Source organism: Vombatus ursinus, unplaced genomic scaffold, assembly GCF_900497805.2.
Source record: "Vombatus ursinus unplaced genomic scaffold, bare-nosed wombat genome assembly UNPS02014942.1, whole genome shotgun sequence".
NCBI classification, from domain to species: Eukaryota; Metazoa; Chordata; class Mammalia; order Diprotodontia; family Vombatidae; genus Vombatus; species Vombatus ursinus.
The window spans coordinates 9,046,784-9,063,773 of record NW_020954720.1 but is presented as its reverse complement, the minus strand read 5'-3'; positions in this window follow the sequence as shown (position 1 = coordinate 9,063,773).

Here is a 16,990-nt window from a genome sequence, read left to right as displayed (position 1 = left end):
AGAAGTCACTAATGTTGTCATCTGCTAGAGCCAGGAATGTACTGCAGCCAAGGGGAACATGAAAGCCAGCACATCCACGTGGAATTGGAAAATATGACAAACGGCACAGTAGTTAAAGAATAACTGTGATGAACAAAGGAGTCAGTGACAACAGGATCTTATAAATACATTCCCCACCCTTCTGGTGAATATATGATAAAAAGTTCATTCATGCAAGCTTTTAAAAAGCAAATTTGCTATCCAACAAACATTTGTTAAGCATCTACTATATGTGAGGTACTCTGCTACAATTAAAACAGCCCTTGTCCCCAAGCAGCTCACATTCTATAGGTGGGAAAGATGTGTAAATAGCTAAGTACGTACATGATAATTTGTGGAAGAAGGAGTAAGCAAGGACCATAGGAGATATTACAAGAGCTGAGCCATGAAGGAAGCTTGGGATTCTGAGAGTTGAATGTAAATAGGGGTTATATCCCAGGCAGAGGGAGAACCTTTCAAAAACATGGAGGTGGGAGATGAAGTGTCCATATTTAGGGGATGATAAATAGGCCAGTTTGGCTGAAATGTAGAATACATGAAAGGTAATAATGTACAATATGCCTGGAAGGACAGGCTGGAGCTAGATTGTCAAAGGTTTTAAGTGCCATCTAGAGGAGTTTGTTTTTTTAACCTGGAGGCAATAGAGAGTTGAGGTTTCTTGAGCAAGGAAGTATGACATGGTCAGACTTCTGCTTAGGGAAATTTATCAAGTCACCATTCTCTAGAAGAGTATAAAGTATTCATCTTGCCCTTCAGGAAACCCACAAATCTTAAAAGCTTTGGGTGAAAACCAAATTGAGAATTAATAGCTATTTTTTCAGCCTGTTCCAAATTGTAAGGAATTATGTGTTCCTAGTGACTGGAGGTGAGTGAAGCAAATCACATGCAAAAAGAAAATTACAATGAATCATAAGCAATTATGAAGAGCTAAAAGCAACTCCAAGCCATTACTAGTTTCTGAGGTTCTCTCTGTCTGTCTGTCTGTCTCTCTCTGTCTCTCTCTGTCTCTGTCTGTCTGTCTGTCTCTCTCTCCCTTTCTCTCTCTCTCTCTCTCTCTCCCTCCCTTTCTCTCTAATTTGAAAGAAAATTTAATAGGTTTTTCATTCTGTTGAGTGACAGAAACATCAAAATACTATGCAGGTCCTCATTGTGTTAAATAAACTTATAGATATGGAAAAGAAAGCAAAGTAGTAAAGAGGAATTATTTAAAGAAAACATGTTAGAGCAGAAATTTACCTCCAATGCTTTAATTCTATAGTTAAGATAAATATATTATTGTTTGCCCTACAAGTATTCTAATTAACATATCTGCACCTTGTTAAAATTAAGCATATAGGAACTGATTTGGCTATCCAGATATTTTCCATTTGAAATTACTTACCTGCAAATGGTCTAATGGAAGCTTCACCTCCTAACCCCTCCCTTTTCTTCCTACCCAAGAAGGAGTAGATATTTCTATTAATGTAGTGAATTCCCAATGAAATCAATAGGTATGAATTTTTTTAATTCAATTTATTATTTATTTTTTTAATATTCTTTTCTTTTAAAACTTTGAGTTCCAAATTCTCCCCCTCCCTCTCACCACTTCCCATACCCAATGAGAAGGCAAGAATATGATATTAATTGTGCATGTGAAATCATGCAAAACATATTTCCATATTAGGCATTTTTTTAAAAAAGATAAGAAAGATAAAGTGAAAAAATTATACTTGTTTGCATTCAGAGTTCATCAGTCTCTCTCTGGAGGTGGATAGCATTTTTTTCATCTTGAACCCTGTAGAATTGTCTTGGATCATTATATTGATCAAAGTAGCTAAGTCTTTCACAGTTGATAATCATTACAACATTGGTATTACTATGCACAGTGATTTCCTGGCTCATCTTATTTGACTTTGCATCAGTTCATAGAGTTCTTGCCATGTTTTTTTCTGAACCCTCCCCCCATCATTTTTTTATAACAGAATAGTACGTTCTCACTATAATATGCCACGATTGGTTTAGCCATTACCCAATTGATGAGCATCCCCTTGATTTCCAATTCTTTGGCATCACAAAAAGAGCTGCTATAAATACTTTTGTAAACATAATTCCTTTTCATTTTTCTTTGATCTCTTTGGGATACAGACCTAGTAGTGGTATTTCTGAGTCAAAAGTTACACACAATTTTATAGCCTTTTGGCTCTAGTTCCAAATTGTTTTCCAGAATGGTTGGACCAGTTCACTATTTCACCAACAATTCAGTAGTGTACTTATCTTCCCCTCATGCTCTCCAGCATTTGTCATATCTGATAGGTGTGAGGTGGTACCTCAGAGTTGTTTTAATTTGCATTTCTTTAATCAACAGTGATTTAGAGCATTTTTTCATATGACTGATTTCTGCTTCTGAAAAGTGCTTGTATTTTCTGACCATTTATCAATTGAAGAAAGGGTCTTATTTTTAAAATTTTGATTCAGTTCTTCATTTAATATATATTTGAGAGATGAAGCCTTTATCAGAGACACTTGCTGTAAAATTTTTTGATATTACTTCATGGTCTATGGTACCTTTTAGGAGAAGGAGGAGGAGAAGAAGGAGAAGGAAGTGGAGAAGGAAGAAGGGGGAGGAGGAGGAGAAAAAGAAGAAGGAGGAGGAGGAGGAGAAAAAGAAATTGCCCAACTTGAATTGGCAGTTTGGGACCTCAGAGAATAGCTACTACTACTCACAGATAACATGGTAAAGACAGTTAATATGAAACATTCTCCTAAAAATCTGGTTCATTTCTTCTCACAAATACAGAGAGCAACCGTGGGAGGAGTAAACTTAAACTTAGACCATAATAGTAATGATGCACATATGTAAGAAATATGTGTGACAAAGGTTTAACTCACACCTACTCTGGAAGTCCTTCTCTATTGGTAGAGGTCTTGTGCAGAACTCTTTGTTGTTGGTGGTGGTGGTGGTGTTCTTTCATTCTCAAAGAAGACCAATAACATCACAAGGGTGATTGATAAAGTTTTTAGGAGTTACATGTATCATCTTTTCATAGAGAAATGTAAATATAAACAGTTTAATTTTATTGAGTCCTTTATGATTACTCTTTCATGTTTTCCTCTTGAGTCTTCTGTTTGAATGTCAAATTTTCTATTCAGTCTTGGTCTTTTCAGCAGGAATGCTTCAAAGTCCTTTATTTCATTAAATATCCATTTTCTTTTCCCTGAAGGATTATACTCAACTTTGCTGGGTAGATTATTCTTGGTTGTAATCTTAGCTTCTTTGCCTTATGGAATATAGTATTCCAGGCCTTCCACTCCTTTAACATGGAAGCCACTAAATCTTGGGTAATCTGACTGTTGCTCCATGGCATTTGAGTTGTTTCTTTCTGGCTGCTTGAAGTATTTTCTCTTTGACCTGAGAGCTCTGGAATTTGACCATAATTCCTGAGACTTTCATTTTGGTACCTTTTTTAGGAGGAGATTGTTAGATTCTTTCAATTTCTATTTTACTCTCTGCATCTAAGATATCATGGCAGTTTTCCTTTACAATTTTTTGAAATATGATGTCTAGGCTCTTTCTTTGATCATGGCTTTCAGGTAGTTCAGTAATTCTTCAATTATCTCTCCTCAATCTATTTTCAAGGTCACTTGTTTTTCTGATGAGATATTTCACATTTTCTTCCATTTTTTTTCATTCTTTTGACTTCGTTTTATTGTTTCTTGATGTCTCATAGAGTCATTAACTTCCATTTGCCCAGTTCTAATTTTTAAGGAATTATTTTCTTCAGTGATATTTAGTGTCTCTTACATTTGACCAATTTTTCTTTTTAAGAAATTCTTCTTCTATTCAGTGGATTTTCGTGCCTCTATTACCATTTGTCCAGTTCTGTTTTTTTGAGGTGTTATTTTCTTCAGTATTTTTGTGCCTCTTTTACTGAGATGTTAATTCTCTTTTCACAATTTTCTTGCATCACCCTCATTTCTTTTCCCAATTTTTCCTCTACAACTCATCTTTTTCTTTAACCCTTACAGGAATTCTTGTTGGGTTTGGGGTCCAATTAGTATTTTTCTTTGAGGCTTTTTTGGTTAGATATTTTCATATTGTTGTCTTTTTCTGGGTTTATGTCTTGGTCTTCCCTGCTACCATAGTGGCTTTTTATGGCCAATTTCTTTTGTTGCTGTTGTTTGCTCATTTTTTCCAGCCTATTTCTTGATTTTGAACTTTATGTTAAAGTTGGGTTCTGCTCAACTGGGAAAGAAAAGACACTGTCCCAAGCATCAGGCTTTTTTGTGCTGCTGTTTTCAGAGCTAGTTCTGAGGGGTTGCATGTTTTTAGCTCTTCCAAAGTGGTGTAATCCAGGGAGAATTATGATTATTGCTATCCTCATCTGTGCTCTGGTCTTTACCCAGGAAGGGCCACTGGTCCCCTGCAGCCACAAGCACTATCACTCCTTTTTCATTGAAACTGTGACCAGGGCCCCTGCTTCCCTGTGACCAACCACCAGTGCTCCTCTCTGCCCTGGAACTGCATCCCAGAAATGTGTGTGGGCAATAGAGTTGTTAATCAGTACCAATTGTACCTGGTGCCAGCAAAAGGTATCCTGTAATGTCATTCTGACCAGTTTCCTGACCTCCTTACTGTCTAGGCTAAGAGTTCCAGAAGCTGCTGCTGCAGCAGTGGCCATTATTACAACTTTCACTGGCCCCAAGAGTGTGCACTCTGGATAGGCCTCCAACTAGGGTGATACAGATTTTTCCTTCAGACTTCTGAACTTTTCTTAGGCTAGAAAAATGTCTCACCCTAACCTTTCATTGACTCTGTCACCCCAGAATTTGATTTGAAATGTTATTTTAAAGTTGTTTTTAGGGGCATGTTGGAAAAGTCCATCTGGGTGACTTTCCAGAATCTACCATCTTGGATCTGTCTCCTGACATTAATGTTTTAAAAAGTGGGTTAACAAATGGTTCCTTGACTAGAATAGTATAGTTTGAAATGAAGGTAATGGAAGAACAAAGTATATCAAGAAAACCTTATAAAGAACACTAAAAAATAAATCAAGAATAAAAGTAATAATTGAGTAGTCTTGTAACATAAAAAGGTCCCTAAGATGTACTAGCACAAGCCATTGGGATGAGTTTTGAGTCAATGGATATTGTCAAGGGTAATGGTCCAAAAACCTTCTCTGCGCGTTGTGTTTTATTTCATTCTTATTTGCCTTTCTTTGCATCCTCAGTGTTTAGCACAATGCCTGGCATAAGTGAGCACTTAATAAATACTTACTGAGTCTTTTTGTGCCTGAGACTCATAAGGCTTACTTTTAGACATAACATGATGGGATCATATATTTATAGATGGAAGGGAATGTAGGTGCCATCTAGTCCAACCACTTCATTTTTTGAGGTTTATAGAAGTTACTTGACTGGCCCAAGGTCACCCATTCTGCTCTGCATGTACATACACTCCATTTTCCTGTCTTTTCTGGAATCTTCCATATCCCATGCTATTTTTCCCCATTTGAGTCACCAATTAATCTCTAGCATCTCCATGCCTGTGACAACACAGATGGGATACCTACCAGATACAACAGAGTAAGAACCTGATCCCCTCTTTGTAAAATGCACTATCTTCAACCAACTTACAAAGATGCCCTCTTGTGGATGTGATGGGATTCATACGTTCTAAACATCAATTAAGAAAGAGGCAGAGAGTATGGCAAAATTGGGTGAGTTTATGAGCAGCCTTTCCAAAGGACCATCCCTGATTCTTATTCTTTTTCATCCTTATCCTGAAGACCATTCCACTCAATGCTCCAGTGACTGACCCTTTTGGTGACTATCTTTACTACTTCCTCCATTAACTGAGATCTGATAGTAACTTTTGCCCTAAATGCCCTTTCCCTTGTTCATATCCAACTCTAGGTGTCCCTACTTCTGTGGCTTTAGGGCTTTCCTTTGTAACTTAAAATATCCCTTAAAAAAGCCTGTTTTTTTACACATAGTTTGCCTATCTGATTGTTTTCTGAAACCTTTCAATCTCCAAAGCACTGGTACATATTGCAACTAGGATTGACATATATTGAGTTATATTGGCATAACATTGCAATATATGCTCAACTAATATTGAGGAATATTCTGAATCTTTGTTCTTAGAATCTCTGGTAGTCTCATTTCTTCTCAAGTCATATTGGAATTTCTAGCCATTTCTGGGATTTGACCAGAGGGTTAAATTTTCATGTCCTTTACAAAACTGGGACCCTATGCTTACAACAAGTTTCTTACTTCGTAAGATTTCACCAGGCCAAAGTCACCTTGAGCCAGATTTCCCAGAGCTGTTCTGAACTAGTCTATAATGTCTACTCTGGGGCCAGCTGAACCTCCCAGTATAATGTCAGGCTCAATTCAGTCTATAGGAGATCCTGAAATATAGTAAAGTCTCATTGGTATAAACATCCGTAGCACACAGATAGTCAGTTACAATATTCTTTGGCCTGCACTCTAATGATACCTACTGGGCTATGCCAGTGTTTCAATACAACAGGAAATATTTACTTCACAATTCTTGCAGGACTAGGTAAATCATGGCATGAATATGGCCAGACAATAGCAAAGCAAAGAGTATACCCCGGTGACATCCTGAACAGTTCATTCATTGTCTTCCTGGTGAATATCTCTTTTAGAAACATTTAATAATAGGCAGCTACCATTTATATAATGTTTTAAAGTTTACGAAGGGCTTTTTGAATATCTCATTTTATAATGGAATCTCTTAAAAAATGAGGACTTTGACATTGTTTCTTCAATTATCTTATGAAGTATTTAATTTATGAAATATATATCCTTAATATATCCTTAACTTTTCTTCTGTAATAACTGTCTTAGACTGATAGCTCCCACATTTGTTTAACTAGTTTAATATAATACTTAGTGGATAAGCATTCATGAAGGAGTGTAATTAATGATACATATTAACTTCTGGAACTCTTAATGTCTGATCTTTATCCATCAACAAACAATTTGACACACTAATGGAGAAACCAAACTCCATTCTTAATGACATTTCTACTATAAATGAAACCAGAAGATGTAAGGAATTTGCAGCTAAGTGGAAGGATAGTTCAAAGGTTCTCTTCATTTGGTTCTCCTGAGAAAAGAAAATAATGGAGTTGGCTGCATTGGTTTCAGTATGTGCCCAAAGTTTACAAGAAACATCAGTTCCCAAGATACTTAGTCATCTTGTTTTGCAGTGTTCATGGTAAACCCAAGCAAATAGACCACCAGGAAGGTTGTTGTCATTTATTTACACACATATGTTGCAGAGGATGAACACATTGAGAAATTCTATGAAGGACTCTACAAGGGTCTCCAAAATTAAGCATTAATATTTGTTGACTTCAAATTCTCAAATGGACTCAAGGAAGACAGCAAAAACTCTGTTGGAAAAATATGGTGTGGGATAAAGAAATGAAAGGTCCAAAGGATATTCAGAAGTGTCATATGTGTATTTCATGCATATTTTACAGATATGAGTTAGAAAGATAGAGTTGGAAAGCACTGGAAATGATGAGTGTCGAATAACATTATAACAAATAAAATTAGCTCTATCATAAAACACAGGAAATGATGTGTTTTGAACAAAGCAGTCACTTTAGAATTATCAGAATAGGTGCAGACAGATCACTGGCTGTAACGACAAAAATTTTTTAAGAGGGAAAAGATGAGGAGGTATAGTAATTGAAACAGTCCAAATCCAATCTATTTAAATTAATCTTCAATGACAAAAAAAAATGGAAATGGACAAAGGAATGACTTTTTAACACCATTTTTTAAGAAATGTCTGACTAATGCAAAACAGTTGCCACAACAAGGAGACAAAAAGAGTCTAGAAATTGTCTCAGGCAGGAAACAGTTAATTTCCTAGAATTTTCTTGGTAGCTGAAGCCAACATTAGTTTAAAATACAAAATGGGAACTAAGATAAATTGTTGTTTTCCCCTACAGTTGTTCTAATTTCTACAAATTTATTTGCAAAGCATCACAAGGGGGGGATATGAAAGTTTAACAGCAGCATCACTTTATGAAACAGAAAGAACCATTGAAAAGAAAGCAAATCTGCAGAGAGCTTTTTTGTAAGGGTACAGCTAAGCCAGATAATCCTGAGAACATTTGTAGATAAAACCAGAAGGATGACCAAAAACAGATGCAAAATGGAACAGATTTGCCAATGTTTTTATAATGAGCTATTTTCTAATGGTGAAAATAGTGGAACCACCACATGGCCTCTACCATCTCGGTACTCAATGTATTTATATTATTGTATGAAGTATGTCTATTTAGGCACAGTCTTTGTGTTTTCTCTGGGTTATATTCATCATGATGCTTTGGAGTAGTACTTCACTAATTGGGACAAGATCCAGAACAGTAAGTCCCAAGGGGTTATGGGAAGGCACACTACAAAAAGATGTGGGCACAGAAAATGTTGGAAAGAAGCTAAGAGCTAGAAGGAGACTGTGAGAAATAAAAGAGGAATAAGAATGGTTGCTGCATTTAGAAAAGAATGAAAACATAAAATTGACCTGAGGCTAGGGAGTGAATGGCACATCAAAAATACCTGCGCCTGCTTAAATGCTAAAATTCCCTGGGAAAGCTATGTGAGACAGGACAGGAAGTACCTCAGCAAGAGACTAGCAACACCCATTTATTAGTTAACTGCAGGTGTCCCTCTCCCATTTTGTATGTATGTAGTCAGCATGAAAATTTCTTGGGGGATAATCCAGAAACTCAACATTCTCAATAATGCTGCTACAGACACTTATCTGACCTCCTGTTGTGAGTGACTTGTCTACTGCTTCAGCTATGATGTGAAGGTAGTTCTCAAGACAAAGTGCTTCTCCTCCCAAAGTCTAGGTGTGGAGAGGAGTGAGACACTTTGCATTGAGTGCTGGGAACATGCCTGCAAAAGTTAACCCTTCATTGTTTACCTTGCCTTCTAAATACCATTGCTTTGAATTAATGTCTTCTTATTGATTGGTCCAGCAAAAGAGATCTTGGTGGGGGCTTGTGGATTGGAATTTGAAGTAGATGCTGACCCAAACCATTCATTAAACCTTGAATAGCTATAGGGAACCCATAATCAAAGGTCTCTTATCCTACAGTATATGTGGGAGTAGGTCCTTAAGGAGATGAAGTAGGGAAGAGATACTGAATAAGGTCAAATACATGTAACAGAAGTCTCTGCTGGAGATGACATCATTTAAAAAGTGCTCTACTATCACTAAAAAAAAAAACCAGTTTTATTGATGTGTTTTGCTTTTACATTACAAACATTTACTCCTACTTCATGAAAGGTCTCTTATAAGAAAGTTAAGCAATTAAGTAAAACTAATGATAAAGTGATCTCTTCTGAAAGGGCACAACCATATTTCACATCTGTAGCACACCCCTCACCTCTCTATTTTTAAATTAACAGAAATGTATTTTCCTTCCCCCTTTTACCCCATTGAAAAAAAAAGAACAGAAAAGAAAAACAAAATTCTTCTAAGAAATTTGCATAATCAAGCAAAACAAATTCCATCAATGAATAGCTTAGTACAAATATATACATATACATACAAACATACATACATTATCTATCTACACACACACACAAACATACACGCACACATGTCATCCTGCACTTAAATCCATCACTTCTCTGTAATGAATAGCATTGTCGGTCCTTTGGAATCATGAATGATCATATTAGACACATTTCTTATAGCTTTCAAAGTTGTTTTTTTTTACATTGTTGCTAGTGTATAAATTTTCCTGGTTCCGTTTATTTCATTCTTTATCAGTTTATAAAAGTTCTCAAAATTGTTCATTTGATATTATAGTATAAATTGTTCTTCTGATTCTACCTATTCTGCTCTGCATCAGTTCATATAAGATTTTCTATGTATTTTTGAATTCATCTATTCCCTCATTTCTTATAGCACAATAGCACTCCATCAGATTCATATACTGCAACTTATTCATCTATTTCTTAATTGATGGACATCTTTCACAATTTCCAGCTTTTTGCCACCACAAAATTGTTATAAATATTTTTGTATATAAAGAACTTTTTCCTCTTTCTTGAATTTCTTTTGAATGTAGGATTAGCAGTGATATAGCTGGTCAAAGAGCATGCACCATTTAGTAAGACTTTGTGTAAGTCCAAATTAATTATCATTATTTAAGACACCTTAGAGGTAAATGGTCCAAAAGCATGAAAAAAAAAATCCAAGATGATCCTTCACTTTAAAAAAACCCTCCTATTAAAAAAGGAAAAGGTGATAAGACATCAACAACTCCTAATCTATACAACTGCTTTCTTATCTCTATAAAATTTTTATTGGAAGTATCCATGCATGCATTGAAGGTATTATAAATGAAAATATAAAAAGGGAACAGGCAGACTTTTGCAGACAGTTCTCCAAATAGACTATACCTCCACAGACTGAGAGATATAAAAATTATGAGAATTTTTTGTGTCTATTGTTTACTAATTTTTAATCAGGAAGAGAAAATTTAACCTTAAAACTTTCCTAAAACAAGGTATTTCCTATGTCTACATTAAAACCACATTAGATTTTAGGACTACTAAGATTACAGATATATCTTTGTTCAATCATCCCCTGATTACACACATCAAAACAAGCCTAAAACAGGGTGATTTTACTCCCCTAAGATATTCACCAGTATCATGAAAGGTGCTCTACAGAATTCAGATAGAAGTACCACTTGATGATGAAGGTAAATCTCAGAGTTAGAAAGAAGCTCAGAGGCCGTTTTGAACATGGGCTTAGAGCCCATACTTGAACAAGCATTCACTCTACCACATGCCTAAATGCTCATCCACCTTTTGATTGAATACCTCAGTGAAGGAGAACCCATTATGTTCCAAGTGGACCATTTTATTTCTGGATAGTTTAAATTGTTAGAAAGGAGCTTTTCCTAATCAAGCCTAAATTAGTTAATTTGCAACTTCCCCTTAGGGTTCAAGGTTCTACCCTTTGAGGTCAAACAAAATACATCTATTATCTCTTTCACATTCTAGCCTTTTTGTTTTACATTTAATTTTTATTTTTCTCAATTACGTATAAATAAAATTTTTTAACATTCCTTTTTTAAATTTTGAGTTCCAAATTCTCTACCTCCCTCCTGCCACTCCCCCTCCTCAAGAAGACAAGCAATTTGATATAGATTATATTTGTGAGGTCATGCAAAACATTTCTATATTAGTCATGTTGCAAAAACAGACCAAACCCCCTCCGAGAATAATGAAGAAGTTTTAAAAAAAAAAAAAGTATGCTTCAATCTGCATTCAGACTCCATCAATTCTTTTTCTGCAGATGGACAACATTTTTCATCATTAGTCTTTTTGAATTGTCTTGGATCATGTATTGCCAAGAATAGCTAAGTCATTCATAGTTGATTATCACATGATATTGCTATTGCTATGTACAGTGTTCTATTGGTTCTGCTCATTTCACTTTGCATCAATTCATATAAGCCTTTCCAGGTTTTTCCTGAAAGCATCCTCCTCCTCATTTCTTATAGTACAATAGTATTCCATCACAATCACATACCACAACTTATTCAGCCATTCCCCAATTGATGAGCATCCCCTCGATTTCCATTCTAGCTTTTCAAATACTTGAAGACAGCTATAGCATTGTCCTCAACTCTTCTCATCTCCAAGTTAAAAACACCCCCCAGTTCCCCAACTAACAGATAACACTACTCCAAGGTTCTTCAGCATCCTGATTGCTTTCCTCTAAATCTTCTTCAGCTTACCTCTATCCTCCCTAAAATGAGGTTCCCCTAAATTAAACAAAATGTGCCAGATATGGTTTAACCAGGACAGAATTTATCATTTTATTCTTGGAAAATATGCCTCAGCTAATACAGTCTAAGATCTCATTATCATTTTTTTGTTTGTCATATTATTCTGTTGGCTCAAATTGACTTTACAATCCATTAACATCCCCAGATCTCTGTTGTATGTAGACATTACTTGCCCTCATGTTGTAATTTAAAGCTAATTTTTTATTGAAGTGATTTTATATTTATCCCTATTAAATTTAATTTTATTAGACTCAGCCCAATGTTCTAACCTCTGAAGACATTTTTTGAATCTTGACCCTATCAGGTGATATGTTAGTTGCCCCCTCTAGCTTTGCATCAAATTTTCCAAATTCAAGAAAGATATTATACATACTTCTATCTAAGAAGTTGATAACAATTATAAATAGCACAGAACCAAGGACAAATCCTTGGAGCACTCCACTTGAGACCTTCTCCCAAGCTAATATTGCAGTAAGTGATTTCCCTTTTTTTTTTGGCTAGGCAATGGGGTTAAGTGATTTGCCCAGAGTCACACAGCTAGTAAGTGTTATGTGTCTGAGGCCGGATTTGAACTCAGGTCCTCTTGAATTCAGGGTCAGTGCTCTATCCACTGTGCCACCTAGCTGCCCCACTGATTTCCCTTTGAGTCTAATCATTTGACAAATTATGAAACCATCCAATTAACTATCCCACATCTCTTCATCTTGTCTTCACGAAATATGAGTGACTCTTGTCCACACAATAGTATGAAACTGTCAAATGTTTTTCTAAAATCTAGGTAGATGACATCTAAACATCCCCATATTCTGCCAGTATAATAACTCTGTCAGAAAAGGAAATCAGTTTAGTTTAACAAGATATGTTCTCAATGAAGTCATTATAACTCTTTGTATTCACTGTTCACTAACATCTTAAATAATACATTCTAAAAATAAATTGACTAAAATGATCATATACTTTGACCCAGAGATTTCACTACTAATCATATATCTCAAGGAAATTCTGGATAAGAAGAAAGTCCTCCTATACACCAAAATATTTATGGCAGCACTTTTTATGGTAACAAAGAATTGTAAACAAAGTAGAATCCCATTAATTGGGGAATGGCTAAACAATTTGTGGTACACAAATATAAAGGGATATACTGTGAATATAGAGAAACATGGAAAGACTTATATGAACTGATACAGAATGAAGTAGAGCCAAGAAAATAACACATATGATGACTATACCAACGTAAATGGAAAGAGGAATGTGTGATCCCAAAGAAGAGATCTGGGAAACACACACACTCTCTCTCTCTCTCTGTCACACACACACACACACACACACACGCACACACATGCACACACACACATGCACACACACATACACACGCACATGCACACACACATGCACACATGCACACACACACATACACACACGCACACACACATGCGCACACACATACACACATGCACACGCACGCACACACACACACATTCATTTGCAGGGCTAGGAGGTCCATGGATGTGGAACGTTGCATATCTTTTCAGACTTTTTATATATTCATGAGGGCTGTTGGTTCTGTTTCTCTCCTACCTCTTTTTATTTTTACAATACTCTTTGTTATATGGTACTGGGAGAGGGGAAAGGATATGGAAATATACTGAGTGAAATTTAGGCAATGTGAAAAAAGCTATTGATTTTATAAAAAATTTCTATCTAAAAATTATTTTAAAAAATACATTTTAGAATTTTCCAGGAATCGAAGCCCATTGGTCTATACTTCTCAGACTCTATTGTCTTCCTCAAAAAAAAATGGGGATAAAATCTACCTATTCCAGTCAATCAAGCAATAAGTACTTATCAAGTTCTAGTTCTAAACGGCAGACAACATGAAATGTCCAATGGGCAGTTGGTGATGTGGGACTGGAGTTTAAGTGAGAGACTAGAGTAGATATATAGATTGCCAAGTCAAATGTATAGAGATATTTAAACTGATGGGAGCTGATCTAGACTAGGGTTGCATAGTAATTTTGATTTCCTGGGCCAACCCCCAGGTTTGTAGTGTTTTAGGTGTGGTGAGAAAGTATGTAGAGAGAAAAGAGAAGAGGGCCAGGACAGAACCTTGAGGTATATACCTGCAGTGAGAAAGGTATAAATGGTATAAACGACTTGCTGTTGCCAAGAAAAGAAGGGGGGTGGTTATACAGTGAGGAGAGGCAACATATAGATAGCCTAAGATTAATGTCTGCAGCTTATTTAGCAGATCTTCTACTGAGAATACATGGAAAGGCATGCCCAAGAATTATGTGATATGGATAATGAGATAAGAAAGGAGATTCAGAAGGAGTGGTCAGATGGAAAGGAGGAGAACCAGTCTTGCTGTACCTTTCCAGTTCTCCACGATCCTTCAGAAATCATTGACAATGACTCTTTAATCACTCTTGCTAGTTCTTTTAGTACTTTGCCATGAACCAATTGTACATTTTACTAATTGCATCAAACCTCAGAACACTATAAATCATCCTTAATGAAACACACATCAATGTGAATTTGCTCTCAACATCTACACTGGAAAACAAAGTAATTGAAAAAGCATGTTTCTCAGCCTTTGCCATGTAACTATACAGACTTCTTGTCCACTTATTCCATCAATATGTGTGTTTATATACACACACACATATATATATATCTCATACATGTATATATACACACAGATGTGTATATGCATGTATCCACGCATATACATACACAAATATGTATATATATATATATTGGATAAAAGATGCAGATATATAATGAGCAAGGCCCAGGACTGAGTAAGAAGAAACTAGGTTAGAGTTTATTTGGGAAACCATACAGTGCTTTCAGTAGTTTGCAAATTGTTCATCTTTTTAGTACTAATCTCCTGGTGATGAATATGACTGTGAATCATGAAACAACATAAACCTGAAAGAATCAAGATCACATATATAACCTTAGTTTAAATCATCTCTACAAGGACTTTGGATATTGCTTCCATATCTTTAAGAGAGGGAATAGAATTTAGGGGAGAAGCTGTCTAATTGTCATCTGGCGAGATTTAACCAGCATTATTTTGAGATACTATGTGAATCACAGAAAACTTCTCTCCTGAGAGATGGAATAAATTAACTGTCATCTTTAAGAGAGACTGATGAGAAATCTTAAGAGAATTGAGCTTAACTCTTACCCTTTGGAGAAAATATACTGAAGAGAATTCTTGAGATGCTTCAGCTGTCATCCTAAGGTTCCAGTGTCTGTGGAGAAGTCAGTAGTTGCAATTGATTATTAGAGGTGGTGCTTGCTGGGCTAATACATTGTTGAAATATTTAAATATGTCTGTATTGTTTGCTACACACTCTGTCAAATAGTGTCCCTAAACTGTTACATAAGTAGCATAAAGAGAAATGGAAAGATTTGTAAATAGGCTTCAGCATTATCAGTGACTTACATATGATAAGTAACACAAAATATATTATAAAGGACATGTTGTTGTCAAGAAAAGAAGTGTGGTGGTTATATAGTGAGGAAAGACAACATATGGACAGCCTAAGATAAATGTTTCCAATTTATTTAGCAGATCCCTTCCTGACAGTCAATAGAAAGATAGGTCCAAGAATTAAACTGGGGCTGAGTGATGGTATTAAAGAAGCCCACATACTAAGAACTGATTAAGTCCATATACTAAGACTGATAAGTGACTCTGGGGATTTACTAAAATATGAAGGACTAATGATTGCTCACTAGAGATTGCTGGTTTTGTTGATCTGCTTTTTAAAAAAAAAATACATACTTACACATACTTAATTGGTCCCATGGATCCTTGGTGGGATTTTAAGACAAGAAGGTGAGGGAAAATCCTGCAAAATATACCTGGTCCTTTATTTCATGAAAATGTCTCTCACACAAGGGTTACAATTCTTTTATTACCTTCTTCACAGATTTGTTGTGAGGAACATATTACATAAACCATAAAATTTTATTTCAGTGTGCTTCATTGTGTTATATCAGTTCTTAGTCAAACTATGTTTACTGAAATACTATGGAAAAAAGAACAATCCCTGCTCTTAAGAGCTCACGGTGTTATGGGAGAAAAATAGTCAATATAAATGAAAGTCCTTGAAAGCTCAAATAATAGAAATATATTTAAATCTTATGAACATCTAGCCAAAATCTTTGCCATGAGCTACATTAGAAATGCACTTTGAATATTAAAGTGATGAATAAAAATAATTTTAATGAGTCCCTTTGGAAAAGCCTTTGAGTTGAAGATATGAATTATAAACAGCTGCTCACCTTCTTTAATAAGGAAAAATAGTCTCAAGATGGATGAACACTTGGTCAGCCAATTGGGTGAAGGGTGGGAGAGTGTTACCTCCAGGGTAAAGGTGCTCCCACAGTTCTGAGCACCCCACAGCACAAAGTGACAAAGCACTATCATTGTCCTAGATCAGCTATGGTATTGTCTCTTCCTTAGGCTGTGGGGTGTTCCCATCTTGCATCTGCAGTCATAAGTGGGGCAGAGAGAAAGAGGGAGAATGCAAGTTTGAGGAGGTTAAAGAAGGGAAGGATGATCTAGAGAGGTGGAAAAGTGGCTAGCATAGAATAGTACTCTGGCCTCAACAATCCAAATTCATAACATGGAATGAGTTTTCTCCTACGAATAATACCCTCAAACCATTATGTAGGATATTATCTATTACCTGGTGCGCTGTATTACAAACATTCTGTATGCCAAAGCACTTAATTGGTTCCATTCTATATCTGAAGATACTATTTATTTACCAGATCCTTGGTTACCTACAGATCAAGTGACAAGTCTTTGAAATTTATTTTTAAAGAATTGTTAAAGGTATAGAAGCTTTTTAAAAACCAACTATCCTTTTTATAACATACTATTTCTCAAACATGGGGGGAAGGTAGACATTTATGTAAGAATTTAATGAAAGCCAATATATAGTCCTATAGCTTTAATTTTATATATATGTGTATATATATATAATATATATATATATACATATTCACATAAATAAAATTTTAAATGAGTGTGTATGTTGGAATTGTTTTTAAAGTCAGGAATCTATTTGCTTGATACATAAATAGGA